Genomic DNA, 5,537 nt, shown 5'->3' on the forward strand with positions numbered 1-5,537 from the left:
GGTAATCAGTCCATTTTGTTCAGATTATTTCCCTCATTTAACTGCAAATACCTTTGCAAATCAGTGATATTGTGGTAAATCTATGACCACATTGAGTGTAGAAAAAAAGAAAGACCACATTTAAACTTATGTATCCAAATGAGATAAAAAAGTTTTTTTTTCTTTAGAGATGACCAAAGTCTCTGGTGGTCTAAATATGGATCAAGTCATGGTGGATAGCCAACTTCTCTTCTATATATGTGTATACACACACACACACACACACACACACACACACACACACACACATACATCTCTGATGTGTCATTGATGTTTCATCACCTCCCCTAACCCCTTCCCCCCCTCCAGGATTCTAGGGCAATGATTGGTGGGAAGCAAGCTGACTCTTATCTGCTGACTCTTCCCGCATATTTATGCTTTGAGATCTTTGAGCCTTGTGATTGGTTGAGGGGGTAGAAGGAAAAGAGAATTTAGTAGTTGTGTTGAGCCTGTTCTCATTGAAATAACGGCCTGCTACTACAACCTTGGCCAAATGCTGTTGCAGTGAAGCCCCATGGGGTTTCTATGCACCACTTCTTGTAGCACTGACATTTTTCTTTGTAGCTTTAAAGCAGTGGTTCCCAAATTTTTTTGGCCTGCTGCCCCCTTTCCAGAAAAAATATTACTTAGCCCCCTGGAAATTAATTTTTTAAAAATTTTAATAGCAATTAACAGGTAAGATAAATGCCACCTGTGGCCATCACCACCTAACCTGGATCGCTGCAGCACCCACCAGGGGGCGGTAGTGCCCACTTTGGGAATCATTGCTTTAAAGGGAGGCAGAATAAACATTTCTAGCTTCTACTCCCCATCTTTTGTCCCAGAGAGATTAATCCTGTCAGGAGGAGAAGCAGAAAGTTTGGGTTTGAGGCCAGTTTGCTCCCTTCAGAGAGAGATTGGTATTAGGCTAGAATTTGTCCATCTGTTCCCTTAAATATTGTTAGTCTGGGAAATGTGATGAAAATTAATCTAAATTCTTATTGCTATTTTATTATTGGAGGGAAGGAGGATCCCCAACTTCTGTTTCCAAGGTCTGACTCCTTTCTTACCAAATAAGCAGTTCTACAATAAACACACGTAACGTTTAGCCAAGAAAACCCATTTATCCAAATCAGTAACAAAACAAAAGTCAGAGAAAATGTGCATAGGAGAATATATACCAGATAGTGCAGAATAAGATATTCCTAGATCTTCCCAAAGTCTCTAGTATAGCAAGCTGGGGATAAGGATACATTTGAGATAACTGGATTCTCTCATGTTTTCCCAGAGTCTTTTTCTTCAGCAACCTGAAGTAGGGTTGGCATCTTCAATCTTCCCTCTTGAAACAGGAAGCTGGAAAAATGTGCTGTAGATCCTGAAATGACTTGAAGCTTGAAAAATCCTGCTTTTTATACAGGCCAAAGTCTTTATTTCCACCAATGAGGAGAGAGTTCAATACCAATGGGCTTTGGGATTGGGGTTACACTGTGAAACATTCATCTGTAAATATTCCAGAACCCAAAGAGCTCATCCTTCTTTCAGGTGGCCATTAGTTCATAAACAGTCTCATAGCAAACAAAGAACAAAGGTACTATTGATTGTTTGTGGTCTGAATTTATGATTTTACTCAACTTTCCTAGAATGGTTTCCAAAATCTAAAGTGTTATAAACAGAGCAAATGGGTAAAGATTCACATAGGACTCTTTTTTTATTATTTCATATACTGACCTATTTTGTATCTATGAGATGAGTCAGTAAGCAAATTACTAAAATGTATTAATTTTATTAATAATGTATGAATTACCTATCAAACAATGTCAACTCATTTCCATTCCCCAAAAAGGATTGCAATGAAAAAATCCTAAATGATAAATAACCTTATATAAATTATGAGAAGAGTTATTGCAGCCAAAAAACATTATGAAATGAATTAGAGTAGTTATAGTGTAGATATATGCCTTAGGGAGATTAATCTAGCTGCAGTGTGTTCACTGGCTTGGGGGATTGGGGTGAAGGAAGAGAGCAGAGGCAAGTAGAACAGCTGGGACATTATTGCAGCAGTCCTGATGAGAGTTTGAACTAGTTGAGAATGCAAAGTAGGGAAGAGATCTGAAAAATGTTTTAGTGGTAGAGTTGGTTGGATTTAACAACAAAGTACACGGGCAATGAAGAGGAAAGGAGGGAGAGAGAAGAGCTAATGAGGATTCTGCAGTTTCAAACCTGGATGACAGAAAGAATGCAGTTGGAATTAGAGACCTGTAGTGAAGGAGAAAGATTGGAATCCTGAATTACAATCTGAGAATCGTGATGGTTAGAACTGTGGGAAGGGTTGAGAGTGAGTCTTGGCTCAACTAGTTTCAATTCAACAAATACTCGCTGAAAGGGAATTAATTTTTAAATCTTATAGGGTAATCATGGGACAGAGAAAGTATAATAAAATGAAAGGAGTAACAATTTTCAAGTTCAGAGGTTTTGATGGCCTAATCCCAGTCCTGTGCACTAACTGAAGGCGAATAGGCTTCTGGAATGTAAATAGGAAACAGCTGAGGATAGAACCTCTTTGCACCTGGATTTCATCATCTATAAAGTAAGAGTGTGAATAAATGGCTTCTACTTTCAAACCATTATTATGACTGTGAGTCTTCTACAAAATATCCAACAAATGGCTTCTGGAAGTTTTTGCTCTCTCATCTCAATTTTAACTTTTCTTGAATGAATCTGCCCTTGCTGGCAAGGTTGCAAACATTAGACCTCATGGCTCTTCCATAAAAGTATGCCTTAGTTTTTTCATTTTCTTTCTGAGCCTGAATCCCAATAACTTCCTACATGTCATCTCCTAAACTAGTCCTATCTTAGATCTTCACGTTTGCACCAAGTAAAATGGTTTCTCCTTCCATCTGCCTCTCCCCACATCATTTCTGATTTTTCCGTCTAGGATAAAACAGAAAAAAATCTGTCCTTTAAAATTTTTTTTAAAATTGATAACTTTTTCAAATTATTTTTATGTCTTCCCTTCTCTTCTCTTCACCCAACCCCCTTAGTTAATCACTTATTGATAGAACTGAGCTGGCAAATGTGCCTTGGAACCAATGGCTACTGGCTGTCTCTCCTTGTTCTTAGGAGCGATTCCAACCCCCATTCCCTTAGGCACCCTTTCTTAGAGTATGGTCTAGACTGGTGATGGGCAAACTTTTTAAAGAGGGGGCCAAAGGAAAGGAAATGTTCATCTGTCAGTCTGTTTCTAAGGCAACTCTTTCGAAGTTTCATTGTATTGTATCCTACTCATTGTATTTGTCAGATTAGGAATAATGCCCTGCAACTGTATAGAACATTTCAGCCCCCCTCCCCCCATCTAGCCCGCAGGCCGTAGTTAGCCCATCACTGGTCAGTGATAGTGAACCTTTTAGGACTTTTTAGGGACCTGTATCATGCCCCTCCACCCCCGACACTGCATGCCATGCCTCACCTCCCTGACTGTACACAGTACCCCCTTCCCCTCACTATGAACTCCCCCTATATTTGGGGTCAGGGCCACCCCAATGGTGGAAGGAGGTTCATGTCCACCATACCCTCCTCTACCAGTGTTTGGAGGTGGGGCCGGGCTTCTAGCTGGCCAAACCCAGGTCTCCAAGTGCCCACAGAGAGAACTCTGCATACCATCTTTGGCACATGTACCATAGGTTCACCATCATGGGTCTAGACATACTCTAGACATTTTTAGTGGGTTAAAGAGGTCAAAACTGTTTTTATAAAAATACTAAGATGTTATTTGCCCTTTTCACTCTCATTTATTTGTTGATTTGGTTTTGAATTCCACATTGCAATTAACCTTTAAGAAACTATCACTAGGGGGCAGCTGGTGACTCAGTTGATTGAGAGCCAAGCCTAGAGACAGGAGATCCTGGGTTCAAATCTAGTCTCAGACACTTCCTAGCTGTGTGACCCTGGGCAAGTCACTTAACCCCCATTGCCCACCCTTACCACTCTTCTGCCTTGGAGCCGATACATAGTATTGATTCCAAGATAGAAGGTAAGGGTTTGAAAAAAAAATTACCACTAGTCAATTTTCAGTGTAATAGCATGGAAGATTATCCAGAATTATATGAAAAATCTATTAAAACACTTCTCCCTTTTCCTACTACATTTCTTTGTGAGAGTGGATTTTCTTTACATTAGGAAAATCAAAATGTCATAATAAATGAATGTAGAAATAGATATAATCCAATCGTCTTCTATTAAGCAAAATATGTAAAAAACTGTCATACCTATTAAGATTTTTTAGGGAAATTTAGTCTTTTCAGAAAATGTGTTAACATTTAGTGGGTTTATTATTGTTATTTTAGATGAATCAACAAATATCTAAAGCATTTATTAGTTTTAATTTCTAATATGATAAACATCAATAACCACATAAATAAAAGATCTTTGGGGTGCCAAAAATTTGGGGAACCCCTGCCTTAGGATGATATCTCATCAGCTACCATGCATTTAATTACTGTTTCTATGCAGATGAATCCCAAATCTATATAGATGTAATCCTAGTTCCTCTCCTAAGATCCAGTCTTATGTCACCAACTCCCTATTGAATATTTTGAGCTGAATGCCCCATAGACACCTTAAACTTCAGTATGTCCAAAAGAAGACTGATATTTTTCTCCATATACCTACCACTTTTCTGAACTTCTCTTCAGACATTTAGATTTACAACCTCAATGTCAAACAACCCCCAGTTTTCATCACCCCACATATCTAATCAGTTTCCCAACCTGGTCATTTCCACATCCATCCATAATATCTCTCTTCTATCCTTTTCTCTCCATCTACAAATTCACTGGCCCTTATTTTCTTTCATTTGGACTTTTTTTTTCTAGGGGCCTCCTGATTGGTCTTGCTGTCCTTTTCTCTCTTCATTCAAATTGACCTCTAGAGTTGCCAAGTGATTTTCCTTACTCTGACCATATCATGCCCTTACTCAATTCATTCCACTTGTTCTTTATGACTGCTAGGATCAAATATAATTTCTTATTTGGCATTTAAAGTCTTTTGCATCTTGGTCCCAAGCTATCTTTCCAGTCTTACTTAATACTCTCTTCCCTTCTTCAGACATGGCACTCTATTTCTCATTTCTATGCCTTTGCACAATGAAACTCAAAGGCCACCTTCATTTCCTAATCCTCCCAGCTGCTAGTTTTCCTACTTCCCAGATACCTAGTATCTAATTTGTATATGACTATTATTTGCAAATGATCACCTATCCACTGCTCCCAACCTCCTTCCCATCCCTATTGAACCTAAAGTTCTAGAAAGGAAGAACTTCTTTCATTTTTGTATTTATATTCCTAGGGCCTGGCATATAATAAGTGCTTAATCAATGTTTATTGATTGATGAGACATGTAGCCTTTTTGACTGCTGCCCTAGGAGTAGATGCTATAATGTTTTCAGAGTAACCAGAAACAAAAATGCATCAGCATCAGAAATATCAACATACTTAAGAAAGGACATTGACAAGTAGAATATA

The sequence above is a fragment of the Gracilinanus agilis genome, chromosome 1 (genome assembly GCF_016433145.1).
Source record: "Gracilinanus agilis isolate LMUSP501 chromosome 1, AgileGrace, whole genome shotgun sequence".
Lineage (NCBI taxonomy): Eukaryota > Metazoa > Chordata > Mammalia > Didelphimorphia > Didelphidae > Gracilinanus > Gracilinanus agilis.